The sequence below is a fragment of the Rhinatrema bivittatum genome, chromosome 1 (assembly GCF_901001135.1).
Source record: "Rhinatrema bivittatum chromosome 1, aRhiBiv1.1, whole genome shotgun sequence".
In the NCBI taxonomy this organism is placed as follows: Eukaryota; Metazoa; Chordata; class Amphibia; order Gymnophiona; family Rhinatrematidae; genus Rhinatrema; species Rhinatrema bivittatum.
This window is the reverse complement of record NC_042615.1, coordinates 205,572,948-205,589,084: the sequence shown is the minus strand read 5'-3', so window position 1 is coordinate 205,589,084 and position 16,137 is coordinate 205,572,948. Positions and strand designations below refer to the sequence as shown.

General features: G+C 43.4%; 1 protein-coding gene across 2 annotated transcripts in view; it reads left to right on the top strand.

The window, feature by feature from the left end:
* LOC115085200 (proton channel OTOP1-like) overlaps positions 1-16,137 on the top strand; it is a 203,016-nt gene that overhangs the window by 111,153 nt on the left and 75,726 nt on the right. The window lies entirely within an intron of this gene.

Sequence of the window (16,137 nt, the reverse complement as noted above, 5' to 3'; positions counted from 1 at the left end):
AAAAGGACATGGCTCCTGATTTCAGTTATCTTGGGTGTTAGCACCATCTGGTGAATCAGGACCCAGGGTCTCAGGAAGCACCAGATGTTGCTGAAAACATCTGTTAGTGGCAAGTTTACTGGTTTTCTCTTCTTTTAAAATTTTTTTAGGAAAACATAGTACATATAGTGGTCCTCCTTGGAGCAACAAAAAATCAAGGTGGAAATTAGGGATGTGAATCGTGTGCCCGATCGTCTTAACGATCGAAATCGTCTGGCAGGAGAAGAAAATCGTGTTTGGCACGATTTTTTAGTTAAAAAATCGTTTTTTCCGATTAGTGCGACCTTAACGGACTTTTCAGGTCAGTTAAGGTCAGTTTAGGAATGAATATGTATTCCTATTGGCTGCCCTCTTATTTATTCATGTTACCAAGGTTCCCACTGACAATATATGGGGGATGGGAAATGGAAACGGTTGGTAGCTTGACAAAAAAAGTAATGTGATCAGTCAATGTGACTAGAACTTGTGCCCTATCCCTGATACCGGGAGTGTTGTGATCTTCCTGCACACAGTGCCCTAACCCTGATACCAGGGGTGTTGTGATCTTCCTGCACGCAGTGCCCTAACCCTGATACCAGGGGGTGTTGTGATCTTCCTGCACGCAGTGCCCTATCCCTGATACCAGGGGTGTTGTGATCTTCCTGCATGCAGTGCCCTATCCCTGATACCAGGGGTGTTGTGATCTTCCTGCACGCAGTGCCCTAACCCTGATACCAGGGGTGTTGTGATCTTCCTGCATGCAGTGCCATATCCCTGATACCAGGGGTGTTGTGATCTTCCTGCACGCAGTGCCCTAACCCTGATACCAGGGGTGTTGTGATCTTCCTGCACGCAGTGCCCTAACCCTGATACCAGGGGTGTTGTGATCTTCCTGCACACAGTGCCCTAACCCTGATACCAGTGGTGTTGTGATCTTCCTGCACGCAGTGCCCTAACCCTGATACCAGGGGTGTTGTGATCTTCCTGCACTCAGTGCCATATCCCTGATACTGGGAGTGTTGTGATCTTCCTGCACACAGTGCCCTATCTCTGATACCAGGAGTGTTGTGATCTTCCTGCACACAGTGCCCTATCTCTGATACCAGGGGTGTTGTGATCTTCCTGCACTCAGTGCCATATCCCTGCTCAGTGCAGGAAGATTACAACACCCCCGGTAAGAGGGATAGGGCACTGCGTGCAGGAAGATCACAACACTCCCGGTATCAGGGTTAGGGCACTGCGTGCAGAAAGATCACAACAGCCCTGGTATCAGAAAGAAGAAGATCACAACAGCCCTGGTATCAAAAAAAAGAAGATCACAACAGCCCTGGTATCAAAAGAAGAAGAGATCACATTACACCAGTCCTTAAAGACCTACACTGGTTACCAATCCACTACAGAATAATTCATAAATCCCTCACCACAATCTACAAGAATATCCATGGACTGGCTCCACTCCATCTACAAATAGCTCTTAAAAAACACTCCTCCAACAGTCCCATCAGAGAAGCATATAGAGAATATCTACAGGTACCACACAACAATACCACCCAACATATAACATTGAGAGATCGGGCCTTCTCCACAGCAGGTCCCCCACTGTGGAACTCCATCCCCCTAGAACTAAGACAGGAACCATGTCTTCTAACCTTCAGGAAAAGACTGAAAACATGGCTGTTCATGAAAGCATTTCCGGACCCTTAAAGATTCACTACCATCAAATGCAGCATTACTGAACATTTACTATTAAACTGAAACAGTCACTATCTACCAATCACTACAATGTTTTACTTCTTGTTAAACTTTTTATCTTTCCTCTAAATCTAATCCCAGTTAGAATGACCCTCGTTTTTATTGTAACTTCTTCTTCCATGCACTTGTTTTACTTTTAATGTATACTCTTATGTTATTAGTTATTTACGTTATAATGTATTTCTCACCCCTTGTTTTATGTAAACCGACATGATACGAACTCCGTGAATGCCGGTATAGAAAAATACAAATAAAATAAAATAAATCTATATACCTCTCTGTCTGCCTCAGCTCCTCTAGGTCTGCCACTCTAACCTCCAGAGATCAGACTCGTTCTCTGAGAGACAGGAGCTCTTTGCACCGAGTGCACACATACAACCTCTCACCACTGGGTAAAAAAATCATATATGTGACACTCGATGAAAAAGACTGGAAGGCTGCCCTCTTGCTGCTGGACTACTTCCTTCATCTTAATTTTGTTCAGTTCCTAGTTAAGTTTAGCTTGCCATGGGTTTAGGGAAGTGTACAATTTGAGTTCTTTAAATGTATTACTGTATGAAATATTTATCTGGTAGTGACCTACAAGGGGATGATTAACCTCTTGATAAGGCCTGGGGCAATCCTGTGTAAAAGGCTGATTTTTTTTTTTTTTTTTTTTTTTAATTTGTGTGAAAGTGTCTTACCTGTAAATCAAAGGATGAGCTAGGGGTGGGAGGGAGGGAGGGAAATCAAAACACCCAAACTCCTGGCTTCTGCCTGCCTTCTGACTAGCTATTTAATACAGATACACAAATTCCTGGCTTCTGCCTGCCTTCTGACTAGCTATTTAATACAGACACACAAATACACTAAAGAATATGCCTCAATAGTTTATTTCTCCCCAAAACTTTTTAAGTTCTAAAAATTCCCAAAGCAGTACTTACCAATTTTCTTCAGCCACCAGCAAGATGATCCTCTCCTCTCAATACTGTTACACGTCCCATTCTCGCCTGTCCCTTGCACGGGCCTGCTCACCTTCATGGTTCCATGGCAGATCCTGGGTCGGCCTCCCTAGCGGCAGCTGCTAGCACTTCCAGGCCTCGGCGTCCCACAGCGGCGGTCGCCGGGCCTTCCACTGTGCACCAGGCCTCACACAAGAGCTCGGCATCCTCGGCTGTATTGGCAGTGTCCCTACGTGCGTACGGACTGCCCGGCCTCTTGTAGGGCCAAGGGTGGGTCTTAGCTCCGAGACGCGCCCTGATTGATTCCTTGTTATAAGGAAGTCCCTGCTTGTACTTCCTTGCCTTGGCAATCAGGTCGGTGTTCTGCTAGATTGTCACTGCGTTTGAATCTTATCCTAGTCTTGTTCAAGTCTCATTCCAGGATCCTTCTGTTCCATTTCTGTTCCTGTCTTGTTCCTGCATTCTAGTTCCAGCATCCTCCTGTTCCTGTTCGTCTGTCCATCTTCCCAGGTAGTACCCTTGGACTGACTCTCTGGTACTGACCTTGGTTTGCTCCTCAACCTGCCTGCCTGCTGCCTGCCTTCTAACTCCAGTCTATTCCTCGACCTGCCTGCTGCCTGCTTTCTGACTCCAGCCTGCTCCTCGACCTGCCTGCTTGCTGCTTGCCTTCTGATTCCAGCCTACTACTCGACTCGCCTGCCTGCTGTCTGTCTCCTGATCTCATCCTGCCTGTGACCACCTCGTCTGACCTATGGTATCTGACCTCTGCTTTGTTGACATTTCCTCAGACTAACTCCTGGACTTTGACCTCTGCCTGCTTGATCTCGGCTCTAGATTCTGGCTCTGTTCCTAGCCTTGTCATTACCTACACTATTCTGGTCCTCCTTGTTCCACCTGACATCCATTCTCGAACCTGACTGCGCTCCCCCTCTGTCTATGGGCACGCTGGACTTCCACTCTCCATGGAGACCATGCGAGGCCCACCTAAGTCCAAGCGGCCCAGGTCTCTACAGGCTCCTCCCAGGGGGACCTCGGGCTTCCAGTGGTGAAGCTCTTCCTAGCCTCTGTCTCCTCCAGTGCTCCGTCCCCTAGGGGCAGTTGCCTCCGGGTCCCTACCAGGAGGCAGTTCTCCACTGCCTCAGGACAAGGGTCCACCCCCGAGCGCAACAAATGCTCCCACAAGATCTAATACGATGCATCAGCTCACAAGAAATGTACTTAATTTGTTCTGTTTACAGAAAACATAGAATGAGCTAATTCAGTTGTTCTCACTCCTTTTTCTGGTACCAATTAGCATTTTTTTCTTATCATGAAAATTAATTACCTGAAATATCCACTAAGGTATCACTAATTAATCTCCTGAAACTTTACTTGATTCCACAGTAATTAAATTTATCTAAATTACTTCCTTGTGATACTCTGCCAACCAATGTCCACCTCCCTAATTAGTGGGATAGTCTATAAAGTTAGAAATGAAGGTTGGGGTGGGTGGGGGGAGGGTACTTTTTCCTTCTACTCTTCCTTTCTAAAACTAAGTAGAAAAAATGCCTAAGAAACAAAAAAAAAAAGCAATATAAAAAAAAAACCTTTTTCAAAAATTAAAAGAAGAAAAAGTTATTAATATCAATTATCCTCCTTCAAAGAAAGGTCTCCGCAGTTGAATTCAGCCGAAAAACTTACCTGTTGTAGATTAGCTCCTCCAACCTGTGATCTCATTCAGTCCTTCAACATTGAATGCCAGCTTTTTGCATTACATTTCATATCCAACTCTCCTTAAAAATGGGATCTGAACAAACTTCATTTATTGGAAAGCTCAACAATTGTGTTACTGCTGTAGCACAATGGCTTTGTGATCACAGACTCAAATTGAAACATTTTAAATAAGAACTCATCTGTATCAGCTCTCAAGTTCATCACTATTATCGTTACCTTCCCTGACAGGTCTGCCCCTGCATCCTAAGGATTCAGTTCAAAGCTTAGGGGAGCAACTAGATCAAAACCTCACGATGGAAGCCTACAATTTTAAAGTGGTAAGAACAACCTTTATGCAACTGCACCAAATCCATCAATTACGCAACTACTTTGACAAACACAACCTTGCTACCCATGCATTGATCACTAGCCGAATTGACCACCACCGCTTCTTATTCAATGACATCTCATAATACAGTGTGAAGCGGCTCCAACTCCTACAGAACACAGCTGCTAGAATTTTGGTAAGAGGCAGAGCAACAGACCACATAAACAAATACTGGCTCCCAGTTGAGAGCAGGATAAAATTCCAAACCCTCTGCTTCATCTTTAAGTGTGTAAATAAACAAACTATAGAGTACCTCTTGCAAATTCTTCTATCTTATACCCCCATAAGAGAGCTCTGATCTTCCCAAATAGCTCTCCTATCCTCCCCTCCACCGTCTACTGCCAGATTGTCCTGTACTAGGGTTCACCTAAAGTTTGAAACAAGGTACCCATTACCTCTTCATGTTCAGGAAATAACTAAGGCATGGCTTTTCACCCAAGCCTTCCCCGCAGGATCATTCAGCCCTCTGACCCAAACACCTGAACTTGAATAAAACCTATAAATGACACACTATGTGACTCTTATTCCTTACTCTGTCAGCTATAAATTTGATTTAACTCTATAGCTGATTCTAATGATACTGGGGGTAATTTGTCAAGTTGTGATATTTTAACCATGGAAGGGGTGAAATATCAGGGGAGATGGGAGGAAAGCATTCCTGTTATATTTTACTCATCCCCAGTAAATTATTGCAGCAATTTTGCAGCGATATTTTTTTATTGCAGAAAAACTCCACGCTAAAATATATCGCTGCAAAATTAGGAAAAATGTGTGATGGAAGCACACTCTGGCAAGGGCCGCCATCATATTAAAAAGCCACGTGGCCTAAAAATTACCACCCCAAGTGAAAAATTCCCGCCCCCATACCCTCCACACCTTTGCAAAAAGACACTGATGTCTAGTGGGGCTTGGAGCATCCTCTAGCTCTGGGCCAGTTGATGCCATCTTTCAAAATGGCACCGACCAGCTTTTCCCCTGGGCCTATTTTTACATATGGGCAGGGGGTGCTGGGTTTGTGTCCATGCTGGCCCTTTTAGAAGCATCCTGGGGACATTGGTGCCCCAATGCTTCTGGGATCAGATAGCTACAGCTCCTGAAAAAGTGCTAAAATAACCCAGCTTCCCTTGCTTTTGGCAAGCCACATTTATTTATTTATTTGCATCGGATTACCTATGCATTAGCTGCTATGGATGCATTAGTACATTTTATGCATGCAAATGCATTCAAAGCAGCTAATTTCAATAGAGTGTGGATTTTTGAAGGAAATGCATCTTGATATTGCAGCAATATGTGATTATTGTGCGATAAATAGCCTTTTACACAGGATAAATTCTATTTTTCACACTTTGATCACTTATCGCTGCTTAGTAAATGTACCCCACTGTTAAATTTATTGTAATCCACTTTGAGGCCATTCTTGGAAAAAGGCAACATATGAAATGCCTATCTATAAATAAATAAATAAATAAATAGGGAGAGATGCTGCCTATTGTGCATACCTACAGGGGTAGATTTTAAAAAAATGTGCGTTCGCGTTCTTTTGTTGGCGCACCAGTCGCTAACAAAGGTACGCTGGATTTTAGTAGATACGCGCGTAGCTGCATGTATCTGCTAAAATCCAGGATCGGCGCGCGCAAGGCAGCCGATTTTGTGCAGCCGGCGCGCGCCGAGCCGCGCAGCCTGCCTCCGTTCCCTCCGAGGCCGCTCCGAAATCGGAGCGGCCTCAGAGGGAACGCTCTTTCGCCCTCCCCTCACCTTCCCCTCCCTTCCTCTACCTAACCCACCCCCCCTCTACCTTTATCCATGGATTTACGCCTCCCGGAGGGAGACGTAAATCCACGCGCGCTAGCGGGCCGCTGGCGCGCCGAGACGCGACCCGGGGGCGGTTCCGGAGGGCGCGGCCACGCCCCCGGCCCCCCCCCAAAAAGTTGCGTCCCGCCCCCAAAACGCTGCGTCGATCGGCGCCGCCCCCGACATGCCCCCGACAAAAAACCCCGGGACTTACGCGAGTCCCGGGGCTCTGCGCGTGCCGGCAGGCCTATGGAAAATAGGCACGCCGGCGCGCAAGGCCCTGCTCGCGTAAATCCAGGCGGATTTACGCGAGCAGGGCTTTTAAAATCCGCCCTACAGTGTTTATGGGTTTCTGCGTCTCCTCCATAACTAAAAGACATTTATATGTTTGGAAACATATAGATCATGATGAATATGTTTTTTCTCCCATTCTATTCACTTTTTTGTATGAACTCTATATATTTTTATATTCATCTCGGGGGGTAATTTTCAAAGGCATCTTCACAGGTAAAACAGTTCTTTACCCATGGGAGTAATTCCAGAGGACTGGAGATGGGTGGTTCCTAGTCACAAAAGTGGAAGTAAGGAGGAGGCTGGGAACTACAGGCTGATTAGTCTGACCTCTGCGATGAGAAAATTAATGAAACACTAGCTAAAACAGGGAATAGTACAGTTTCTAGAATTCAATGGATTGCAAGTCTGAAGCAGCATGGTTTTACCAGAGAGAGGTCTTCTCAAATGAATTTGATTATTTTCTTTGATTGGGTGACCAGAGAGTTGGATCAAGCTAGGTTGAGAATACATTCTACAAATCTCATCTTTGTGTACCTTTCATCATTCCAAATCACATAAAATCTTCATGATGTCTACTGTGCTGTTCGTACCTTTGATTGTGCATGTAAAATTGCCCCCCCAAAACCTAGACCACCACCAAAATTTCACTCTTGAGTTCAGAGTGGCCCCTCTAGAAGTGATATAAAAAGTTGACTAATATGTGTGCCTCCCCATAGGCGTTCTCTTTCTCTCTCTCTCCCTCCTCCTCCCCTCTCCCTGCCCGAAATGTGATAAATATTGCAAATCCTGTTTCGTGCTTAACGCACAGCATAATGCTAGAAAAAAGGTGTAATTATTCCGGCATTAAATAGTATGATAGCTTGCGTTGTGCTATTGCACGCAACGTTTAACACTCTCATTTTCATCAACTCTGTCCAAACTTCTCCCTTTTGACTAAGTTTTTAGAATTTGCATAGGCATCTTGTGATGCATTATTTATTGCATGCATTATGGTAATAGTCATAATGCCATACCACAATTTGATAAATGACCCTGTTTGTCAGTTATAACTTATCTAGCTAAGGCCTGGATTTATCAAAATGCACTAAATATCACATGTGATAGGAAAAGGAGCATGTTTTATGGTAATAGGTAGTTTATGATAACTTTTTCACACTGGGGTAGATTTAAAAAAAATGCGCGTTCGCGTACTTTTGTTGGCGCACCAGTCGCAAACAAAAGTACGCTGGATTTTAGTAGGTACGCGCGTAGCCGCAAAAATCCAGGATCGGCGCACGCAAGGCTGCCGATTTTGGGCAGCCGGCGCACGCCGAGCCGCGCAGCCTGCCTCCGTTCCCTCCCCTCACCTTCCCCTCCCTTCCTCTACCTAACCCACCCCCCCGGCCCTATCTAAACCCCCCCCTACCTTTATCCATGGATTTACGCCTCCCGGAGGGAGATGTAAATCCACGCGCACCAGCAGGCCGCAGGCGCGCCGAGACGCAACCCGGGGGCGGTTCCAGAGGGCGCGGCCACGCCACCGAACCGCCCCGGGCCGAAACCACGCCCCCGGGCCCGCCCCCGACACGCCCCCGACAAAAACCCCGGGATTTACGCGAGTCCCAGGGCTCTGCGCGCGCCGGCAGGCCTATGGAAAATAGGCGCGCCGGCGCGCAAGGCCCTGCTCGCGTAAATCCGGGTGGATTTACGCGAGCAGGGCTTTTAAAATCCGCCCTACTATGTGATAAGTGCCAGAATTGTTGTATTTCCTACATACAACCACTAAGGGGACCATGTTTAGTAGGTCTAAGGAGAGAGAGAGACAGAGAGTTACCTGAGTAACATCAAGCTAGGTTGAGAGAACACTGCACAAATCTCATCTTTGGGTGAGTTTCCTCACTCCGAGGCTCATCAAATCTTCACAAGGGAGCACTGTTCTGTTCGTACATCTCACTTTGAATGTCAAAGTGGCCCTTATCCCCTACACTAATACCTAAACATCACCTCGAGTTATTAGGTGGGCCTCCCATAGAGATATAAATACCTATCTAGGGTGAGGGCATCATGGCTAGGTTCCCTCTCCCCCTCCCTCTCCTGGATAGCTAGGCTAGTACTCCAGGAGCTTCAAAGCTACTAAAACAGGCCTTTGAGAACACATCACAAAATGCAATGAAACCTTAACATAACCCATCACACAGCTTAACACTACTGAAAAAGGTGTAGCTAAAATTGCAAAATGGCTAGCCCACACCTCCTCTTTTTCAAATTTGCATCACACCATATGTTATAGTGCTATCGCATGCGTTAAAGGCATTTTCGCATGTGTTAACGGCACTTTTTGCATGCCATAAGCCCTTAACCTATGCAAAAATGCCTTATAGCATTTTGATAAATGACCCCCTTAGCCGGATAAATTTATCTGGCTAAGGCCTGGATTTTCTAAGTTCGCAGAACTTAGAAAATTCGGCAGTAACTGGGGGCGGGCCTACAAAAGCCGGCAGCGATCGCACCACCATGGTACGATCGCTGCCAGCTTTTGCAAACCAATAGCACCACCATGAAAGTTGGTGCTATTGGCTGCGTTACGGCGATAAGGCTTGTTACTTTTTCACCGTCTGTGATGTCTTCGAGGCATCCGCCTCAGTGCCGCTCCGACTCCTCCCCTTCTGGTGTTGATGCCACCCAGAACCCACCCTGATCTAGGTATCGCATGCAATATCTTTGGAAAATGACGCCCTTAGTTTGGAGGTACAATCAATAGTGGCCTCCGCCTCCCAACTGCCAATATGATCCATTTCACTTCTTCCACTTTGAAAATCACTGCAGTGTAAGTACCATAGACTGGTAGATTGTTAGAAAGCACAACCGTCAATGAGAGGAAAAGTCTAGTATTTTCAAAGTCTAGCATATTTTAAATACAGCATACCACATTACAAGGTGTGGTTGTGTGAGATTAAGAAAAGCATGCAGGAGGATAATACATATAGTTAAATAAGTTATAGGGATTTTCTCCACCCACTAGAAAAAATAACCTGACGTGTTTGCATAGGAATCAGTTTGTGATACTGGATAACATTAGTGGGTATAAATCAATCAACATTACTTTTGGATTACAAATCTCATTCTATGCCTTATGCCAACTCTGATGTAATTAAATCTAAAAAGGTGAATTTTAAAAGACCTATGTGCACCAAAGCCAGGGGATGTGTGCAGAAATCAGGCCAGCACTCACCATGTGGATTTTAAAAAGCGTGTACGCATGCACATACCTTCTGGTATGAGCACTAAAATTTTTTTACAAAAGAGGGGCATGGCATATTCTGGGCAGAGAATGTGTGTTCATAGATTTCTCAATGAAATCTGCACGTAAGTATTTAGGCACACAAGCACATGCTAGGGTCCCCTACCGCATAATTTTACTTCTGCTATGGATGGCATGTAAGTCTTGAAACAAAAAAAATTAGGCTAGTCACTGGGGTTTTAAGGATTGGGACTAACAAGGTAAAAGGTAGGCTAGTAAATTAGGGGGAGTATGAAATCCTATCCTTTACCTCGGCGAACTGGGGAAACTCATAATATGTGTGGCATGTGTATCTGCTAAAATTCCCCCACTTACATGGTAGAGGTGACATTTGCATGCACATGTGCACGTTGATATAAAATTGCACGCAGATATATGTACATACAGCCTATTTTATAACGTGCGCAAATATGCGTGTATGTTTTAAAATGGCCGCATCCATTGGCATGAGTCAGCATATGCACATGCCCGCATAGCTGCTTGAAAATTATCCTTCCTTTGTTTTTTTAATTGGGGAGTTAGTTTTTATTATGTGTATGCAATGTTAAAATTAGAAATTATGACTTATAAGTGATGAAAAGGAGTAAATTTGTACAATGTAGCTAGCAGAGACTGCAGTGTACAAATCAACTCCTCTTTTAAGAATTTTCATCTCTTAGGTCAATTTTACAAACAACAACCCCCCCCCCCCCCAACCCCAACCCACTTCCTGAAAACTCACCCTGAATCAAAGTGGTCCATATATAGAGTATCAGAATGAGTCCTATAAAGAGCCCCTCTCTCTCTTTCTCTCTCTCTCTCTCCCTCTCCCCCTCCCTCCACCTACCAAGGAACAGTGGTGCACGTATGTTACACATGTCAGTATTGCCTGTGGTATGAACCACTAAACTACATCTAAATTTATAGAAAACATGACATTTGGTTTAGAATTTTTTTTTTTTTATTTTGTTATGTGCTGACTGTACAATTACAATTTTAACTGCAGTTTCTTTCCCAAAACACATTTATTTCAATCATTTCAAATACATGGACTGTAAATAGCGGTATTCCATTATTTTCAAAGTTCAAATTTGGCAGGTGACAAAAACTAGTCAAGTGGCTGTAAGAAGGCTTAAACTTTTTCTCATCAATAATTATGGTTAATTATCTCAAGTAGTTTTAAAATCTATTTTAATTTTGGATCTAATAATAAAATTGCTTTAATTTAAGCATGTATGCTATAAAATGGCTGTGTCCCTGGGCGCGGGCTGATGAAACATGTGCACCTGTACGCTGCTTTGAAAGTTACCATCTAAGGGTCCGCTTTCGATGTAGACAAATGAACATGCCCAGGTTAAAGAGATCAATGAATTGAAGGGTCAACAGAAAAAATTGTCTGAGATGAATCTGTCCTTAATTAAGGATAATGTATATTTGCGAGGGGGAGTTGAAAATTTTGGTAACCGGGTTAAAAGATTTAACCTGAGTCCTTAATTTTCCAAGGTGTCCAGTTTTTACTTAGATTTTCATAAGGCTTCTAAGGAAACTATTTCTAAGGTAACTAAGATTTACTCCGTCTCCAATTCCAAAAGTAAGTTTTCTACTGAAGATATTAGTTCTGAGGCCAATGTTCCCTCCTTTGATTTAACTGGTTTTTGGAGGATTCTGCATCAGCCTCAGTTATTAAAGACGGTGCTATTTTATTTGTGGAGTATGCTTTGGAGTCTGACAAACAGTGGATTTTGCACCTTTTCCTTCGATCTACAAAACATTCCTTTTTGGGTCATAAGTTGAATATGTTTCCAGATTTTGTTAGAGATACCAAATTTTCAGGAAGGCTTTGTTGGATAAGAAAGAAAGAAAGTACAGGCACTTGGAACCACTTTTTAATTAAAATATCCCTGCGAATGTTTGGTTAGGTTTACAACATAAGAACATAAGAAATTGCCATATTGGGTCAGACCAAGGGTCATCAAGCCCAGTATCTTGTTTCCAACAGTGGCCAATCCAGGTCACAAATACCTGGCAGGAATCCAAGGGGTAGATAGATTCCAACCTCTTATCCTAGAATAAGCAGTGGATATCTGCAACTCCACCTTATTAAAAGGTAGATTTTAAGAGCCACACACGGCGCAAATGTGCACGTTTGCCACATGTACACATGGATAGCCGATTTTATAACATGCGTGCATGTATGCATTTATATACGCACATTATAAAATTGGCTAGCCGTGTGTACATGCTTGCATGATTTTATTTCGATGCATACAAGTGAGCGCGAATCCCATCTTGAGTGCATAAAGGGGGAATTTGAGTACGTACATGCGGTGACACAATAGGCCTATTTTCCATTTCCCTCTCAGTTCACCCCAGTAAAGGTGCGGACTTCCTAAACCCCCTACCTAACTTGCCTCCCTTTTTCCCTACTAGCGCCGAGTCCTAAAATCCCACTGACTACCATTTTTAAAAAAAAATTTCATTACTTACATGCTGTCCATAGCAGAAACAAATTACCCGCTTGTGGGATCCCGTTGTGTGCTAGAGCGTGTAACTAACTTCATGGATGCAGTCCCAGTCCGCCCATGCCCCACCCCAACCACGCTCATGTCCTACCCCTTTTTCACCAAACCAATTTTATGCGCATACTGGGAAATATGCGTGTGTCCGTGGGCCTTTTAAAATCTACATGGCACGCATGTGGCCAATTCACACGCGTATCTCCTGGTTTTGCCGCACGTAAGCCTTTTAAAATCGGCCTTTAATAGTTTATGAACTTTTTCTCCAGGAACTTGTCAAACTGTTTTTAAATGCATCTACAATATTAGCTTTCACTGCACCCTCTGGCAATGAATTCCAGAGTTTCATTATGCATTGAGTAAAAAAATATTTTTTCTTATTAGTTTTAAATGTATTACCTAGAAACTTCATTATGTCTCTCCTAGTCTTTGTGCTTTTTGAAAAAGTAAACAACTCATTATTTTATAAACCTCTATCATATCTCCCCTCAGCCATCTTTTCTCCAAACTGAAGAGTCCTAACCTCTTTAGTCTTTCCTCATGGAAATTGTTCCATCCCTTTTATCATTTTGGTCGCCCTTCTCTGTACCTTTTCTAATGCTGCTATATCTTTTTTGAGATATAGTGACTAGAACTGAACACAATTCTCAAAATGAGGTTGCACCATGGAGCAATATTCTCCATTCCTTTCCTAATAATCCCTAGCATTCTATTTGCTTTCTTTGCTGCTGCTGCACACTGAGCAGAATATTTCAATGTATTATCAACGATGATGCCTAGATTCTTTTCTTGAATGGTGTTGCACCTCTCATGCTCACCTCTTTTTTTCCCTGCACCGGCAATCATTGGAAGAGTGGCGACCTCCACTAACCAACTCCGACCTCCCTGGCGTCACCAGGACGGCGTGGGCACTGCCAACCGCCATCTGGAATCACCTAGGTGCACGCACAGGGCCTCCTTTTGTCTACATCATGGCGGGAACCTCGGGGGCATCCCCTTCCGATGACATGAACCCGATGGTATACTTAAGCTGACCGGCCCACTGCTAAGACGAGTTAGCAAGGAGTTCTCTCGTTGTTAAAATCCACTCCACATTGGGATCTTCTGTTCCAGTATCTATTCGTGGCATTGGGACACTCTGGGTACCCGCTCCATGGTGGCCTTGCTGCGTCTTGGCTATCCGCTCCTCAGAGGGCTTTTCTGCCTTGGATTTCACCTAACCCGACTCTCTGGTTCCGCTCCTGGAACTTCCTTCTGTGAGTACCTTCTTCAGCTTCCTACACTGTCTACATTGCTGGGATTCCACGGTGTACCCCGTTTCTCGGGCCACAACATTTGTCAGCATACTTCTTCTACCTATCCTGAGCTACAAGGCATTGTACCACTACTCAAGATCCTCTACCTGGTTCCTGTATCTTCAGACCTCTGCTACTTCATCTAGTGAACAGCTATCCTCTGCATACCCTGCTCTGCGGGCCACTACTGGATTTGCTCTCAGAGGTATCTCCACCAGCCTACAGGAATCTCCTGGTGTACTCTGCGCTGCGGGCCACTACCGGTCCTTCGCATCTACAGTACTACCCTGAGTATATCCTGCTCAAGAACTGTCTTATTGCATTTCCCGCTCCTCGGGTTATGCATTATCTTTTTTCCCTAATAAAAGCTCTTTACAGTTGTGTCCTACATCGCTGAGACCATGCCCACCGATGGTGAAGCCCACAAGGCTCCTCCCTGTGGGCAGAGACATTGCTCATCTCGGCCCAGGCTTCACAATTTCCAACAACGTTATTACAAATGGTAACTCCTAATGTGGAACCTTTTATGTAGCTATAATTTGGGTTACTCTTCCCTAAGTGCCTCACTTTGCATTTGTTCACATTAAATTTCATTTGCCATTTGCATGCCCAGTCTCCCAGTTTTGCAAAGTTGATTTGCAATTTCTTACAATCCTCTTGTGAGTTAGCAACTTTGAATAATTTTGTGTCATTGGTAAATTTGATCACCTCACTTGTTGATCCCATTTCCATGTCATTTGTAAATATATTAAAAAGCAGTGATCCCAGAACATATCCCTGGGCCATTCCACTATTCACTTTTCACCACTGGGAAAATTAATCAATTAGCCCTACTCTCTGTTTTCTATCTTTTAACCAGTTAGCAGTCCACAACAGGACACTGCTCGCTATGCCATGACATTTTAATTTCCTAAGAAGTCTCTCATGAGGAACTTTGTCAGGTGCTTTCTGGAAATCCAGATACACTATATGAAAAGGCCCACTTTATCCCCATGTTTATTTATGCCTTAAAAAAAATGTAGCAAATTGGTGAGGCAAGACTTTCCTTAGCTAAATCCATGTTGGCTTTTTCCCATTAAACTATGCCCATCTACAGGGTAGCCCATGGAAAAGTAGCCTGCCTCCAGTGCACTGGTATTGGAGGTGGGCTACTTTTCCATGGGCCACCTTGTATATATTTAGCAATTTTGTTCTTTATGATAGTTTCTACCATTTTGCCTGGAACAGATGTCAGACCCACTGGTCTGTAGTTTCCTGCATCACCCATTGATCCTTTTCCAAAACTTGGTGTTACATTGGCAATCCTCCAGTCTTCAGGTACCATAGATGATGTTAATGAGAGTTTACAAATTTCCAATAGTTATATTTACTTTGATCCTACTCATCTGGAAACCTTTATTCAAAATAAGATGATTCCTCCCGGTCTCTAACAAGTGGTTAGAAGTTAGTAGCCATTCTTGTTATTATATTACATTTATAATTTCTCTCCCCATATTATGTCTTGATTAGGTGGGTTATTGTAATATTTGAAATGTTCTTTATTTCTCTATTTTTCTCTTCTTTAGGTTATTTTCTTATATATAGTACCTAAGATATATATTGTATATTTTCTTGTATATAGTACCCAATATATATATACTTATATCAACCGTTATGTTCGCTTTGCATATAAAGTTATTCACCTTTCTCTATTTGCCATGTAACCAAATTGTTCAATGTATTTTCTCTATCATTATTATACATTCTATGTAAACTGATACGATGTGAATACAGTTATCGGTATATAAAAAAAACCTTAAATATATGTAGCTTTGGAAATGTCTATAGCAAGATTTTTTCTTGTATAAATAATATGTTAAATTATTATAATAAAAAAAGAAGTTAATATTTTCTCAAAATGATGATTAGCAGCACTTTTTTACTTTCCTACTTTTAAAGAGGATTATTAACCATTTTATCAATTTATCAACCTAAAATGATATATGTGCTGATTAGCAGTTCAGACTTAAAACTCACCTAGTTAAACTAGCATACTCTGACACCTCCTCAACCTCCTGCTTCATTTTAATGCTATCTCTCAGTTATCTTGTGGCCTATGTATTAAAGGGTGAATTTTAAAAGCCCCACGCACGGCCAATCCGGGAGACACACGCGTGACTGGGACGCGCATGGGCTGTGGGGATTTTAAGAT